Source organism: Sturnira hondurensis, unplaced genomic scaffold (assembly GCF_014824575.4).
Source record: "Sturnira hondurensis isolate 20B ecotype Veracruz unplaced genomic scaffold, ASM1482457v3 Scaffold0018399, whole genome shotgun sequence".
Classification (NCBI taxonomy): domain Eukaryota; kingdom Metazoa; phylum Chordata; class Mammalia; order Chiroptera; family Phyllostomidae; genus Sturnira; species Sturnira hondurensis.
Window position 1 is genome coordinate 1,208,953 of NW_028091030.1, and position 17,029 is coordinate 1,225,981.

Genomic DNA, 17,029 nt, shown 5'->3' on the forward strand with positions numbered 1-17,029 from the left:
CTTTTTTTCTGCATCTATTAATATGATCATGTGCTTTTTCTTTTTTTGTTTTGTTTATTGATGTGGTGTAATACGTTAATTTATTTTTGAATGTTGAACCATCCTTACAGACCGGAGATAAATCCCGCTTGGCCATATCGTATAACTCCTTTCATACATAATTGGATCTGATTTGCTGATTGATTAAGGACTTTTACCTCTAGGTTCATGAGGGATAGTGGTCTGCAGCTTTTTTTTTCTTTTTCCTTTTGTGATGTCTTTGGTTTTGGTATTAAGGTAATGCTGGCTTCCTGAAATGAGGTGGGCATGATCCCCTCTGATTCTACTTTCTTTTACTTTCATTTGTGGTGAAGTTTAGAACACAGATGGGTGTGAAAATGTCTATGTCCTCCAGGAGGACAACACTGAGAACAGATGTCTGAGCACCCAGGCCAGGAGCTGCAGACTTGGGACAGTTACTCAACCTCTCTCCTCTTCCTTCATTTTCAAACTAACATTGACTGTAACAAACACTCTTAACCTATAGACCTGTTTCAAGTATCAAATATATTACAGTGTGTTAAAATAAAGGCTTAGCAAGTCCCAGGACATGGGAGGATGCATCGATATTAGATACCATTATGACCAGGTCTTTAATTTTATATATTGAGGCACACCCCAGCCTGAAAATCTCATCCATGCCTGCAGCGTGAGACAGTAAGTTTTGCACAATGAGAAACCACATGCTTCTTTGTCTGAGTGGCAAAAATCATGCATTCCTAACCGACCCAAAATTCCCAACTGAGTCCCCAAATATTATAAACATGAAATAATCCTTGAAGGATTTCCACATAACATAAAGTGACTGAAACACCAGTTGCCTGATGACTCGCCCCCTAATGGGCTGGTTAGTGTGTCTGTTGGTCCGCTTGGCACACAGTCTGTGGACACAGTGATGAGGAAATCCTTGGCGGGTGAAAGTTGTCAGTCCACTCGTCAACAACCGTTTCTCTAGGTTTCTCAAAAACATGGGTCATGCTCCGGAACAGTGGTAATGCATTCCAGGACCAACGACACATTGATACTTGTTCTTTACTTTCTTACCCATGAAAATATGTGGGTGCGTGCAGTAGACGGAAGAACACATGTGGCCCAATGCACAGCTTTATGCATACATTTCTTTCTCTCTGTTCTTCTCCTTTTTTTCCTAGTTAAACAATGACTGTGTTGCTTGAGTACATAGGCATTTCATGCAACCAGAGCAGAGGCTGTGGGTGGATGACTTGTGTTTCCAATTGGTGGGGGAGGACTCGTTTGGTCTTACTATACCAAGCCAGCTGGTGAACACAGCTGGCAAATGAGGCTCTTGATCAGAATCAGACAGAATTTAGCATCCTTATCCTTTCTATTCTTCTCAAGGTGCTTTTTAAAAAATATTGTATTTATTTATTTTTAGAGCAATGGGGAAGGGAGGGAGAAAGAGGGAGTGAAACATCAATGTGTGGTTGCCTCTAGCACATCCCACACTGGGGATATGGCCTGCAACACAGGCATGTGCCCTGACTGGGAATCAAAGCAGCGATGCTTTGGTTTGCAGGCCTGTGCTCAGTCCACTGAGCTACACCAGCCGGGGCCGTATTCTTCTCACGGTGCTTTTGAACAGCAACTGCGTTCTTAACAAAATGGTAGAGATCCTCAGGAAGGTCAGGCTCAAGTCCTGGGGACTGGAGGACTTTCCAGAGCTGACTGCTCACCACAGAGGCACTTGTTCAACTAGGGATCACACCCATTTGTGAGGGGGTCAGGCCCTTCTCCGCCAGCTTGTAGACCTGCTCCTTCTCATCCTCCGATGTCAACTTCAGCCAGGTGGGGGCGCTGCAATGGTGGGGACTGGGACGGGCCCTTCCTGGGAACAGGCGTGCGACCCAGGATGGCAGGGCACAGGCAGAGAAAACAAGCTCCATCCATCTCTCTCATCACCAGTTCTATCCCAGACTATTTCCTGGATGTCTCAACTCACAGACTCTTCCTCTTTTGTGGGAAACGTGTACAACGGACAGTGTGGGAAGACGACAAAGGCGGTACACGACCCAGTGCAGACGCTGGGCGTGGATCTCGGGGGGGGGGGGGGGGGGCCCCGAGGCACCGCCNGGGGGGGGGGGGGGGGGGGGACCGCAGAGACACGATGACCCACTGCTCACCCGAGTCTTCTCCCCGGCTCCACCCACAGCACAGACGTCCTTACGCCATCTTTCTGCAGAATCATCAGGGCAGGCTTTTCGTTCTTTAGTCAGAATGAGGAAAGGCTGGGTCAACCTTTCTTCAGAAGAAATCAAATTCAGACATATTCAAAACAGCTTAGAGCAGAGCCGCCGGAAGAAGAGGGCAGGGGAGCCTGAGGTCCCTCCCCACTGAACCACCACCCTGGACTCCAGGCCCGTCCGCAAAGACGTACCGACTTGCATCACCATCCAGCTTTCTCTGAACAGCACTGAGCCGGGGCACGTCCACAGGTCCAGCCTTGCCCTGGCTGCCAGAAAGCCCAGGGCGCAGCGCTGTGCTCACTTGTCAGAACTTTTCTTAGCTAGGCTTTTTATGGGCGTGATTCCCCTGTCCCTTAAGGTCATGTTTCCATGTCTTCATTGGTTAGCAGGGTTTTCTGGTCTCCTGTCATTAGGATTGCTAACAATAGTTACAATAGGTAAATGTGTTCTAAACGCTCATTCGACCACTTGGTCCAGGTCAACTGTCCTGCCTGGATTAGTGCAGTGGCCTCCTCGCTGGTGTCCCCTCCTGAAGGCTTGTTTCTCTACAGTCTGTTCTCAAGCCAGCAGCCTGAGGAACCTGTTAAAACATAAGTCAGATCATGCTGTCTCCCTGCTCAAGTCCTTTTCTTCTGAGTACAAGCCCAAGCCCATCAGACCCTCAATCACTGGGCCCCTGATACCTCTCTGGCCTCATTTCCTACTACTTTTCCTCCATGCAGCCTATTCCAACCTCACTTTGGCCTCAGGGCCTTTGCACATGCAGCTCCTCTGTGTGAGATGCCCTTTGCCCAGGTAGCCTCAAGGTCTCATTGCCTTGCTTCATTCAGGACTTTGCTCACATCATTTTCTCAGATGGGCTTCCCTGACTCGTTATATGAAACAGCCTCCCTCTCCCAGAAACTCCCTGCTGTTTATTCTGCTTTGCCATTCTCCAATCCCCTTGTCGCCACCCGCCACGTTGTATATTATCGTCTGCCCTTCACTGGAAGGTTAGAAGCTTCAAGAGGGCAGGGCCCTTGACTGATTTGTTTACAGCTGTCTCCCCAGTGTTAGGATATTGCCCAGTACACAGCAGGCACTCAACAAATAGCCATGGGATGAAGGAATGATTTATAGTCCAGTGAGAGAATGAGGCAGGATTCCCTGCATTGTGCTGCATTGTAACTGGTGTAGGTGGCAACTCCGCTACCTGGAATGCAGCTGTCTGTGCTAGAGGGGCTGGTGGTAGAATGTCCTTTTGCTCCCAAGTAGCCACCCCCACTCCCTTTAAGAAAATTAGATAGTCCTGCCCATTGTCCTGTGATTGGTTAACCCTACCCAATCCCCTCTCTGTCCACTGGTGTGGAGCGCAACTTTAGGACTTGCTTGAGCCAATAGAATGTGGGCAAAAGGGACAGATGCCACATCTGAGCAGAAGCTCTGAGGGCCATCGCGAGGACTGGCCATCATTTTTCTTTCTCCAATAAGAACAGCATATCCCAGTAGGGGCCCATTTTTCATCTTCCATCTGGGAATGACAAAGACACAAGCAAGAAGCAGCGCCTCACCTGGCCCTCAGCAATCTTCAGTGGCCATTTAACCTAGATGAGAAATAAACCTTTGTTGTCGTAAGTCAATGAGACTGTTGGGGCTCTTTTTTACTGCAGCCTAACCTCACCAAATCTGACTGATACAGGGCTAAGTGGTAGCACTGGAGAAGTAGTTCAACTAGATGACCTAGCCCCGACTGGTGCGGCTCAGAGGGCTGTGCACCATCCCACAAACCAAAAAGTCACTGGTTCAACGTCCATCAGGGCATATGCCTGCACCAGGTGCCTGGTTGCGAGCATGTGAGAGGCAACCAATTTATGTTTCTCCCCCCCTTCCTCCCTCCCTTCTCCTCTCTCTAAAAATAAAGAAAATACATTTATCTTATTTTCTTTTAATAAAATAAAATAAAATGGACGCCCACTGAAGTCGCTTCTAGGCCCTCAGCCTGGACTTTATGGCCCATCCTCAGTAAGTGGGACATGGTCCCTCGAAAGGAGGCGTATTTAAGGAGGCGCTGTAGCGTCCCCAGGGGGTTTTGGGTCAGGCAGCCCCGGCTGGCTCCCAACTCTGTCTCTCACCAGCTGTGAGATCTTATTGAAATCATTTATAAACTCACCGAGCCCTAGTTTCCTTCTCCATAAAATGGGGATGGTGAGTGTTCCCGCCACAGGGGGTCAGTGTGAGGATTAGCTGAGGCAGCGCCCCTCAGCAGCAGCGGGAGCTGTGATGGGCCTCCGTCGTCTTCGGAGGTGCCTTACTCACGTCCTGTGAATAGTCTCCCTAGACTTGACGACATCCCCACATTACAAGTTCTGCCACCCAAAGTGGGCATCGGAAGTCTAGTTCCCAGCCTCCCCCGCAACCAGACTCATGGGCGAGTGGCCTAGGCTCCTCCAGCCAGACACTCCCGTGCAGGGCTTGGATGTGGAGGGAACAGGCTCTGCTGGGAGCCGCTGTGTTTTGCTGGTGTGACAGAGGTGGCCTCCTGGTGGTGGTTTGCATAACCCTCCAGGGGGCAAAGTTGGCTTCCTGGGACAAATGGTGTCAGATGGAGGATGGTGGTGACAGCTGTCTTACTAGGCCAGTTCTGCAGTATAATTTGAGGCCTTATTCCTGGAAACTGAGCTTGAACCTGGCTATCCAGCCCACCTCAACCCTCCCCCCACCTCAACAATTTAGGGGGCCTTGCAAGTGCCTTATAGAAAAAATTTTGCATTAACAACCAGATTATACTTCCTGTGCATATAGTGCCAATAGTTAATTTTATCCCATCACCATTATTAAGTAAGAGTAATTGGATCCTTGAGGCCTCCAGACAACTGGGGGCGGGGGGTACGGGGGACCGTAGGCTGGCTAGCATCAGCTTGTAAGTCCCACACTCCAAGTTCCCTCGGGAGGGCACTCTGCTGTTGCAACCTGCTAAGGAGACCTGATTCCATGTCTACCCTCACCTGGCCCTGCTGCCGGGGCTCCGCTCTGGTCCCGGGGCCTGGACCAGGTGGAGCCCCCTGTCCCTGCAGCCCTTCCACGCCTTGTCTCTCTCCAGGTTTCTCTTGATGTGCTGCGCTGCGTGCTATGGACACCAGAGGGCAATAAAGGCTCATTTGGGAAGAAAGAGTGTGGAGTGGTTTTTTGGGGGGAGGGGGGTTGCCTCACTCTACTCACATTGGTGAAAGTAATGACCTGCAGACAACTAACTAGTCTGTCCTAGGGCCCTAAAATAGCAAATGTGGTGTATGCATTGTCTGCAGCTTACAGGGGGAAGCAGACCCACCCAGAGAGAAGAAGAGGCGTGCCTAAGGTCAGGTGGCCAGGAAGTTAGCCAAGAAGGGGCTGGAGCTGAACCAGCTCTCACAGGAGGGCCGTGCTAACACTGCAGCTTTCACGGGGTGGGTGGGAGAGAGTAGGGAGCAAAAGAACGTGGTGCCCCTCCCTGTCTTCCTGCAAAGGTCTGTGTGGAGCTGCTGCTGCTGCTGTTGCTGCTGAGAGAGCTCACAGATTCAGCCAGTATCCATCCGCTGAGACGGGACCGCAAAGTCAGCCGCCCACAGGGACAGGCAGGTCACACAAATGAGAAAGGCAGGTTGGTGGGCCACGTGGAGTGGTGGGGACTGGCCAGCTGGGGGCTGTATAGCATGGCCGAAGGGGCACCCACACGCCGGTCCAGCCAGCTGCTGCCCCGTGGAAACACACATTGGGCCATTTGGATTTTTCTATTTTTCAAGAGAAGCTAGAAATCTAAATGTTAATGTGAAATTTCCCAATTTTGAAAGGCTGGTGTCAAATTCAAAACTTGTTCAACTCAACTCTCCGAGTCTTGCCTTTCTTGCCTGTAACAACTGGCAGAATGCCCACCTCATGGGGCCCCAGGAGTGTCCCTTTTAACCTTGGCCTGACTGGGGAAGGTTTTCAGCTTGGTCCTGCACGCCTGCAGCCAGCGGCCGGTGTGAGAGCTTTCCTGTCTGCCCCGCTTCCTGTGGCATCTCCCCCCCATCTCAGGGGTGTCCCGAGAAGACTTCTCTGTTTCCTGCTGTAACAACGACGGTGCCCTGTGGGGGTGGAGGCCAGGGCAGGGGGTCTCCAGAATGCTCTGCTACAGTTCAAGGAGAAAGTAATAGAATTTCTCCCATCCAGCACTAACCAGGCCCCACCCTGCTCAGCTTCTGAGATCAGACGAGATCAGGTGCATTCAGGGTGGGATGGCTGTAGACTAGAATTTTTTTTATTTTTTTTAACATATTGAATATTTTAAGTCATTTCTAAACTTCTGACTTTTTAAAGGTTGTGTTTGTGTATGCTGGTTTGGAATATGCGAACAACTAGCCAATTTATGCATTCATCTTAACTGTAAGTAAATGAGCTAACCTGTATTGGGGTGTGGGCTCATGACTGTGTGGGATGCCCAACCCTGCCAGGGTTGAGCAGATACCCCAAAAGGGAGAACAGCAGGTGTAACTGGAAATTACAGATGGGGAGTCGTCATTTAATAGTTTCAAATAATGACCCAAGTGCCACAGTTTTTTTCTTTAGAAGCTTCACAGTGTGTAAACTGCTACACAAATGCTAGTTATCCATCAGTTAAAAATACTCAAAGACATTTTTTGAGCCCACTGCCAGGCAGCTGTCACAGTGGCTGTGCTGGGATATCACCTGCCGGTTTGCTTTCCTCGGGATGGAGGGCCACTAGTGGGGCCTATGTTCACTCCACAGAGCTACAGGCTTTGGGTAGCCTGGGCACCGGCAGCCCTGACAAGCCCCAGGACCAGCCTAGATGCCACTACACCGACAAAAGGCTCAAGGCAGCCAAGCCAGTGGTGGAGATGGACACAACCAGATGACACATATTATCTGGCAGTTCATCAGGGAGGAACTCATCCTGCCCTGCACACCTGTCCAGCTCACATATTCCGACCTGGGGCTCCCAAACCCAGGCAAGACCAGGTCGCCGTCGACCTTGCAGTGGCCACCAGAAGTACAGTGCAGCCGTCGAATGTGCCTCCATCAGCCCTAGTGAGGTCCGTGTGGAAAAGTTTGAGCTGAAGAAGACGTGGAAGAGTCCCAACAGAACCATCTGGAACATCCTCGGTGGGACTGTCTTCTGGGAGTCCATTCTGCAAAAATACCCTCTGCCTTGTTCCTGGCTGGACCAAGCCCATCACCGTTGGCAGGCACGCCCATGGCAACCGATGCAAGGCCACAGTCTGTGTGGCAGATCGGGCTGGCCCCCTCCTGATGGTGTTCACCCCAAAGGATGGCCGCAGTGCTGAGGAGCAAGCCGGAGGCGCACGGCTTCCCTGCCGATGGCGTGGGCATGGACACACCCAACATGGATGAGTCTATCTGGGGTTTATGCACAGCTGCTTCCAGTAGCCACCCAGGAGAAGCGGCCACTGTACGTGAGCAATGAGAACACGATCCGGAAAGCCTGCAGCAGGTGCTTCGCGGACATCATGCTGGACGTCTCTGACAAATGCTGTAAGACCGAGTGCAACGAGAGCAAGATCTGGAATGAGCACTGGCTCGTTGATGACATGATAGCTCAGGTCATCAAGGCTTCGGGTGGCTGTGTGCGGGCCCGCAAGGCCCATAATGGGGGGGTACGGTCGGACATCCTGGGCCAGGGCTTTGACTCCTTTGGCCTGTTGATCCCCGTGCTGGTTGCGCCCAGATGGAAAGACCATTGAAACTGAGGCTACTCATGGGACAGTCACCCGCCACCATTGGGAGCAGCGGAAGGGCCAGCCTCACAGCATCAACCCCATCACTAGCATCTTGGCCTGGACGCGTGGCCTGGACCGAGTCAGGGCCCATCAGGTTTTCTCAGGCCCTGGAGAAGGGGTGCGTTCAGACGGTGGGGAGCAGAGCCACGACCAGAGCCTTAGGGGGGCCTATGGACTAAAGGGGGCCACATACTAAACCTGACAAGCTCCAGGGAGGCCTGCATGGCAGCTTTACCAGCTCAGAGGCCGAAAGTAACCACAAAAGATGGCCTGATAGAGAACAGGGGGACGGCGACCAGAGGGGAGAGGAGAGGGAATTTCAGGGGGAAAAGGGGAAGGATGTACAGGAACTAGTACAAAGGAGGGTGGAAATGAGAGGGAGGTGAGAAGCACTGGGGGGGGGGGGGTGGGCTGGGATGGGAGTAAAAGACAGAAAAGTGTACTTGAACAATAATTAAATAATTTTTTTAAAAAGATGGCCTGAAATTAAAATTGACTAAAAGCAGTTTAGGCAGCAGTCATGTCCTAGGCCGGAACCTTTTCTGACATTAAGTCAGTCTTTACCTTAACTGAGCCTGTCCACTGTCTTTTGCATGGATACAACATTCCTTTGGAATGTCCGATATCCTTTTCCCTGGGGCCCTTCCAAGCACAGGCGCCACGCCAGAAGATCACAAATCCCCTCCTTGTTATTGTGTCACGTTAATTATTGAGTGTTAATTGTCCTGTACCCACCTGTGTTAAAGGAGCGCCTGTCATTTCACTTTTCCTCCAGTTGCAGAGGTCCCTCCACTTCCCTGTCTCCCTGTCTCTGCTCATGTGGCTTCCCTAATCCACATGAGCAGATTTCAGGGGACCCACCTCCGTCTTCTCTTTTGATTCTAGCGTATAAAATAAGGTGCACACTGCAACTTCCTGGAGCGTTTCCTCAGTCTGCTGAGGTTTTGTTTCCTGGCAATTGTCGTCAGTTTGGCTCAAATAAACTGATAAAAATTCTTACAGGTTTGGAGGTTCGTTACGTCGACAGGATGCACCCATGGCCTCAGCAACATGAAGCAGAACGGATGCTTCCGGAGCCTCCTGGGGCAAAGCCCCTGCTGTGGGCTCTGGTCCCCAGACTTGTGCAAGAGGGAAGCCTCCCCACCCTCTCAGGGGGCCTTTCTAGGGGACAGTTTTTACAAGCAAAATGTTTTTAGAGGTATCTGCGTCTCCTCTCATGGTGACGGGAGGCAGGAACAGTGTGTTTTACCTTAACCAATCGGTAGGGTTGGCATACTGTAATTTTCATCAGCCTTGGGACATGTGCTGCCTGCCGTATTAGCTACTAAACTCTCTTCAGAGAGAAAGAAAGAAAGAAAGAAAGAAAGAAAGAAGAAAAGAAAACCTCAAAGACATTTAAAAACATCTGGTGCATGGAAACAAACAGCTTACTTTAAAAATGATAACTTCTGTTATTGTTCTTGTCATCGCTATTGTTATTGTAACAATGGGGGGCACTTCTGCAGGGGGTATGAATCAGCTTCCCCACTGTGCCAAAAGCCCCCTGAGGCCAGGGTGGGTGGGATCAACTCCCGGACCTTCAGACGTGGTGGGGGGGAGGGGGGAGCAGAGCAGGGGTCTAAAAGATCTTTGTTACATGCCTGAGACAGAGAAACCAGTGGCTCAGTCTGCAACAGAAACTTGGGTCAGGTCCCAGCTACCACCCAGTTATAATGGGTTTAGAGTTCAGATCCTCATTGGGTCCTTTGGAGAGGAAAGTAAAAGTGTGGTCCCACGGAGCCCATACAAATGCAGAAATTGGCTAGATTTAAAAATAGCCCTGCTTGAGGAACTGCTATTAACCACTTCCCAGCCAGAGACTCAGCAAAAGGGCAGAATGTGGGGCAGATTTTTGCAAAAGGGACCAGTGCTCTTTCTGCTACTCCAGCAGGAGCAGGGTCCCTTCGAGGCCCTGCAGGATGGCGTAGGGGCGGTTCTTTGACCAATGTAAGTGGTTCTTTGACCAATGTAAGCCTTGAGGGACAGACCATGTGGCTCACTGTTGGGTGCTCAGAATCTGGGTACCTGTGTCCTGCCCAGCTGGGTCCTTACCCGTAGGGCTCAGTTTCCGCAACAGAAAACTGGAGTTACAGCCCACTTTCACTTCTCTTTCCTCCATCACTCGTTGAATGACCTGGAGCAAGTTGCAGATCTTCTCAGTGCCCCTATTTCCACATCCAGAAGATGGACATCATAATCATCGGTACGCCATCGGGTTATTGTTATAAGGACCGAAGGAGTGCTATTTAAATCTGGAACTTTCAGGAAACAGTGGAGGGGAGGGAGGTGCTGAGTGTATTCCGAGGACCCTGAAGGAAGAAGATCCCAAGTACGGAAGTACTGGTTGTCCACGGTGCAGCTTATTCACTTGCGTACAAATCATTACATGAGAAATATTGTTTGCTCCATTCTTTAAATCAGCTCACTTCCTATGTGCCGCAGCTTTTTTATCCACTGGTCTATTGATGGGCACTTGGATTGCTTTCATATCGTGGCTACTGCGTGCTGCAGTGGACATAGGGATGTATATATTCTTCTGAATTACTGTTTTGGGTTTCTTTGGATAACTCCCCAGAAGCTGAATCACTGGGTCTAAATCAGCTTAATCGAGGCTCTCAGTTCCCACAGAGGAATTTCTACTCCAGTCATTCTGACACCCTGCTTGGGATAGTGGGTATTTTCCAGACTGAGGCCCTGGCCCGCAAATATGTGCAACAATATCTTCGGTCCTGTAAGCTCTTCTTGAACTTTGCCACCCCCTCATCAAGAGAGAGAAACTGTGTTCCCTCCCCTTGAACTGGGTGGGCCTTTGTGATTGCCCCCACTAGTAGAATACAGAAGAAGAGATACTACATGATTCAAGTCTAGATCAGAAAACGCCATGTGCTTCTGCCCTGTTCTCTGTCTTGCAATAAGGAAGCCCACGCAACACGCAGGGACACCTCATGGAGAGGAACTGAGGCCTTGGTCCCCAGCTCTGGCTGAGCCCCAACTTGCTAGCCACTTGAGAGCGCCATCTTGGGAGTGGATCCTCTGGACCAGCTGACACTGCGCAGAGCGGAGATAAGCCTTCCACACTGAACGGACCCAAGATTGCAGATTTATGGGCTAACTGATTGGGTGGTTTGTTACAGAGCGATAGGAAACAGATGCACCACGCTCCCTCCCTCCCTGCAGGGTCGTATAAGTCCTGGGGCCTTACCCAGGCCCAGGCATCAACGGGACCCCGACACCCATGTTCTTGCTCATGAGAACTGTCCGGTTTCCTGCTCTGCAGCTTCTGGGCCATGTTTGGCATGGGGGATCCTCTGAGAAGCTGGGAACCCCATGGCCATATCCTCCTGAGATCTTGCTACCCCACCATCTTCCCTGCCTGCACGTTGGCTGTTTGATATTGGCACTTTCTACAGTGGTTCTCACCCCTTTTCCTGACTCCAGAACTGCCGGCTTCACCTCTGGCCGGATGGGAGAATTTCACAAAAGATGAAAGTAGTCTCTCTCTAGAGGCAGGCGGCTCTGCTCTTCGCCTGGCAGAATGCCCAGGTGAGCCAGGACAAAGACTGACTCTCGCTGGAAAGAGGAAATGCTGGGAGAACAAACCCAATCTGACACGTCAGTAAAGCAGTCAGACACACATCTCCTCAATGACTGTCCCTTCAGCTTCCAGGGTGCGCAAGCATTGTGCTCGGTGCTGGGAGACAAGGGGAAGTCACAGTGCCACCCATGGACCTGGGAAACAGAGGTCACCCATGTCACCTTGCTCATGGCTTTAGGTGCTTAAAACCCTGGAAATCTCTGCCAAAGGACCCAAGGCCAGTTTTATGGTTTACCCAAGCACTTTCCCCAGGCCCGCCCTTCTGAGGGTATGATGTGGCCTTGTGTGCACTCCTCCAGGGGTGACCAATTGGTAACTATAGGCAAGACATGGGCTGGGGTGTTCATACGCCTAGGTCCTCGGCCACTTGTAGCACAAGACAGATGTGGAGCCAGGAAGAGAATCAGGGTGGGCTGGCTGAGGGCTGGGGTCAGGGCTGGCCCACCCCATGCTGTCATGTCCCTGCACAGAATCCCAAAGACTACAAGAATTCTAAATTTGAACATGGCCTTCTTGGTCGTCAGAGAATATTTCTCAAGGCAGGAGAGTAAACGTGTGTTTTTTTCCAGTCTGTTAAAGGTTTGTAGATAAGGGATGTGGGCCTTCATTTGCACTATTAACATGTCAGGGTAGTTCCAGGGGATAGTAACAGTGGGGGGTGGGGGCGGGGGGGGGCATGGAATATGGCAGAGATTCCAGAAGCTGCATGCAGACTGCCCTCCGTGTTGCCACAGCTGCCCCCATCTCTAATCTGGAGTGACAGAGACAGGAAGGGGTAGCAGAAGGGACTAGTGTGATGAGATGTCTGTCTGGGGGAGGGGGGGGCAATGGAATCCAGCTGTTTTGCCAAGTTCCAGTTACCAGCACAAACGCCCCCAGCTTGAGGGGAGGGGACACGAAGCATAGTTGAAGAGGAGGGCATTTTAGAGCCATGGGCTGGCGAGGAACCCAGCCCAGGACAGAACAGCACAGTAGTTCTCAAAGTACAGTCCCTGAACCAGCAGCATCGACATCAGCTGGGAGCTAGTTAAGCTCTTGGCCTCTTGCAAGATAGATGGTGTCCCTCCATGGGAAGAACAATTTGTGTGCAGATTCTCTGAAGAAAACTCTTTGCTGGAAAAAGAACACTTCTCAAACATACAAAGGGTGCAAGAATGGGCAAATGGTTCATTCACAATATCAGATTTGACCTCAACAGACACTCAAGATGGGTGTTATTACTACCTTTCTAAGGGCTTATCAAAGAGAAGTGAAGTACTGTGGATGAAAGAAGGGCTCTACAGAAAGTAACCTCACAGGGTGGTGGATCATAAATCCCTAACTGGGCAGGTTACGGTGGGTAGTCACCCCCAGGCCCACGATGTTTTTAGTGGAAGTTCGCATCTGTCGGAAGCCAGCCCTGTGCTTTGTTCTAGTGCATCTAGATGTTAACACACCTTGGAATAATCATAATCACCCTCACGATCCTAACCATCCTGTAATTCAACCCCCACCTTGCTTTCACGCCACCTCCGTGTAACCTTCCTTACTTCCCTCCTAGTTTCAAACGCAGAAGAGAAACGGCAAAACTGTCCTCCAAAGCATCCCAGATCTTGCTCCCCAGTAACAGTAGTCAGTTTTGGCTTGAATAAACTCAGAAAAGTTCTTTACAGGTTTGGATGATCCTTACCCTGCCGGCCTTGGGCCACAAGTCTCCCTGGGCTGTGTGGTTGTCAGACCACCCAAACTTCTTCTCAGACTTGATGGGATTCAGAATCTCCCGGAGGCCTTGCTAGGGAGCCTAAAACAAGTTGCTAGGCTCCTTCCCCCGAGTTTCTCATTTGGTAGGTCTAGAATGCGGCCCCCAAACACACATTCCTAACAAGTTCCCAGGTGCCGCCGCCGCTGCAGGTCCAAAGACCGTGCTTTGGGAAGGACCATGCTGGCCTGGGATCCAGTTCCCAACCTACTCCACCCACGTGGAATGACGCCCTTGGGAGATGCCAATGAGATAATGGGAATGAAAGAGCTTTGTCAACTGCACAGGTAAATGGCCCTGGTCAGTAACCTGCCTGGTAACCTGCCTGAAGCTGGTCTCTGAGTCTGGGAATGCAGAGGGCTGGAATGCAGGTGGGGGCCCCACTGCCACCTGAAGATCTTTCGCAGCCCATCTTAATTCTGGGAGGTTGGTTCCTTCTCTAGGGAGAAAGCCAGCTTCTGAGGGCTCAGGCCAGCAATCCCTCCTGCCACCCTCCTCATCAACTCGCGCCTCTTCCTTCACCTCAGAGAGCCTACTGGGCGCTGCTCCAATGCTGGCTGGCCCAGGCCACTTCTCCAGGGGCCAGCCAGCCCAGGCAAGCTGGGGCGGCCTCAAGCCTGTGATTCAGGGCTTGGGACAAGATCCGGCTCACACCTCCAAGTGTGAGACTCAGAGGCCACGACTTCTCTTCTCTCAGCTTCAGGTTACTCTTGGGTAAAATGGGCGCAACATCTGCATAGAGTTGTGCAAGTTCAGGAGCCAGTAGGTTTTCACAGTGCTTGGCAGAGAGCCGGGCCTCTGGCAAGAGTTTAATCAGTGGTAATGTTAGTATTTTCAAAAAGCGCTTGAGCCCAAGCCTCCTCCTGATAGAGGTTTGGACTTGGAACACAAACCGCTCCTACGCCGTGCACCGGTTGGACCCGGATACACCCTCCCTGGAATGCCAGCGTGGGGCCCACCGCCGGCCGGCCCGCGTGCAGTTTGGGTTGGAAGGACAAGACCGGATCAGGTAGGCGCTGAGGCGGGGAAGGGGCGTGCTTGGGGCGTGGCCTCATCCAAGGAGGGCCTGGGGCCAGGGTCTGCGGGGAGGAGAATGTGATGGAGGCGGGGGCAAGGCGGAGGAGAGGCGGGACCGTTAGGTAGCACTGTGAGTGGGGCTCCCCACCCAGCAGGGCCAATCTCGGAACCCCGCCAGGCCGGGGTTAGGCTTTATCTCGGCATCGCCGGGAGCTGGAGGAACACAGAGAAGAGGACTGAGGAGGAGGGCCCAGGGACAAACCTCATCCACGGTGGGCCTAGGGGCGGGGCTGGAGGGATATATTGGAGGCCATAGCGGGGCGGGGCAAGGGGCGGGGGCAAGGGGCGGGGCCCCACCCCCAGCAGGGCCGGAGGCGGGGCTGGCAGAGTTACAGCAGGGAGGCCGTGGTGGGCGGAGCCTGGTAGGGCTTGTTGCCAAGCTACATTCCTGCAGCACCCTGGGGCGGGGCTGGCGGACTGGCGTCTGGAAGCCAGGGGGCGTGTTCAGGGAGTGTTCTCCATCGGGGGCGGGGCTTGGCCGTGGCAGTTGCTTTCTCTGAGGACCGCCGGGAGGGGCCGAGTGGTTGAGCCCAGCGCTGCGCAGTTGGACGCTAACTGGGGCGCGAGAGGGCGACGCCAGTCTTGCAGCGCCGAGCGAAAACCAGAACCAGCAGGTGAGAAGGGACCGAGGGGAGGTCGATCGGCAACCAGTAGCAAAGTTAGTTTTCGCCACCACTTCCAGAGCGCGCTTGGGCAGCTTTCTCGGAACAAGTGACAGGTCGGGCCACGAAGGCAGCTGGTGGGCGAGAAGGAGCTTAAGTTCCGGAGTTCTGAACCCCAGTTCCCCAGCTCCGCCAGTACCAGCTGCGTGACCCCGGGTTCATCCCTGCCCTAGGCTCTGGACCTCTCGAGTTCCAGTAAAAGGAGTTTGAACCAGGTGAACTTCACGGTCTCGTTGCCCTTTCTTGTTAAAACCCCGGAAGGCAAAGGCTGGCAGGTGAGAACCAATGCAGTTCAGCCACAGGTATTCAGATTGCGCTGCCCAGACGGCGGTTTCTCTGGCTGCAGAATGGCACTGAGCAAAGCCAAGTCTCTGTAAACGTGAAGCGAATTGCTATACAGGTCACACTAGTTACTTGGATGGGGCTTGAACCCACAAGCCCAGGAAGAATGGGGCCCAAGTCTGGGAGATTTCAGTCTCCCTTTCCCCCCAACTCTGAGAGCCCAGTATGTCTTTGGATCGGAAACTGAACGGGGCTTTTGTACCCCTCCAAGGGCTTTTCCAGGTGAGTTGGCCTGAGAGACTCAGAGCAGAAAGCAGGGGACATCTGGTGACTGTGGAAGAGAAGGGGAATTCCCAGCCAGACATTGGTCCCAGAGTCAAGCCCAGGGCCTGGGGCTCTTGCTGCATGCCCAGGGATAGTTCTTCGGTCTAGGGGTTTCTGTCCTCAGTGGTTGTGGGTGCTCTGTGCCAGGTCCATGGTCGTTGGGCAGCCCAAACCAGGGGTCAAGGGCTTGCTTGGGCTTTGGGACAAAACTGACTTGGATTTCACTCCCCCGTTAAGCTTCCGTTTCCTCATCTGTAAAATGGGGATAATGACAGCGCCATTGTCAGTAGTGAGGACTTAATAGAATAATGAGTGTACAGTACTTAGCAAGGCTCCAAGCACATAGTGAGGCCTCACCACATGCCAGCTGCTCTGATGTGGATGGGCAGGTGGCAGGCTGGCTTGCTGCCTGAGAATAAGCCTGTTTTTGAAGGGTCAGAAGCAGGGTGCATCCCCTCCTGACCTCACAAGAGGCAGAAATTGCCACCTGCCACCAGCATCAGTTTGTCCATTTCAAGATTGAGGTTTAGATTGTCATCTGGACCAAAGAGTGGCTGAGTGTTCCGTAATATTGCTTGAGGTTGGTGGGTATCCAATTAAATAAACACAAAAATGTGTCCTGAGCACCCATTATATATTGGGTGTTGTTTGAGAGGTGAACTAGCCAGACCTGGTCTCTGCCCTCATTTTGAGTTGCTGCCAGTGAGGGCTCCCCATCCTCCCCAAACCTCTGCCAGAGAGGGTAACCCAGGGGCGGGCCCTGGACAAGGTGAGACTCCACGGATCCAGTCTGCTCTGGGGGCTGCAGTCCAGCTCCTCTTGCCCACTTGGCTCGGGGTGGAAAGAGAAGCAGCGGGGCACCTGTTATCTGTTTGATCAGGGTTGGGCGCTGGAGGAGACTGGGTATACTGCGTGCCGGCTCCCTGCATCTCCTGGGGACATGAGCCCTACACTTTGGAACCAGCTGGAAAGTACCATGGATTGAAGAGTGCACTGAGTAGAGGAGAGAGAGAAAGAGAATGAACGTCGGGGGGAGGTGGTACGTAAAAGAAGTGAGACATTGGAGAAAGTAGGGTAGGGAGTGAGGGAGCTTCTTAGACTTGGTGAGACTTGAGAGGGACTTTCTACCTGGGTTCCCAAGTCCCGGATGGTCTTGGATCAGCTTGGGGCCACAGGCTCCCCTCTTCGGCATTTGAGTGACATGAGATTAGAGTGTGGTGTGGTGGGAAGGGAGAGGTCAGTAGCTGGTGCCTGTGGGGGAAGGTGTCCATTTCAAACAGGGCTTAGTAAGCATCTACTGGAAAGTCCTCCCCACC

At 52.2% G+C, this 17,029-nt stretch overlaps 1 protein-coding gene and 1 pseudogene across 3 annotated transcripts in view; both read left to right on the forward strand.

Annotated features, from left to right (window-relative positions):
• Nucleotides 1–6,971: 6,971 nt before the first annotated feature.
• LOC119002970 (isocitrate dehydrogenase [NADP], mitochondrial-like) lies at nt 6,972–8,175 on the forward strand (annotated as a pseudogene).
• A 6,756-nt stretch (nt 8,176–14,931) lies between these two features.
• Nucleotides 14,932–17,029, forward strand: part of CD82 (CD82 molecule) — a 51,974-nt gene continuing 49,876 nt past the window's right edge. For 2 of the 3 annotated variants that reach the window (XM_037069048.1, XM_037069050.1), the window contains exon 1: nt 14,932–15,059. The gene's annotated coding sequence lies outside the window, so the exon portion shown is untranslated. Of the gene's footprint in view, nt 15,060–15,280; nt 15,383–17,029 lie in introns of all 3 variants that reach the window. The other variant, XM_037069049.1, reaches the window with a different exon arrangement.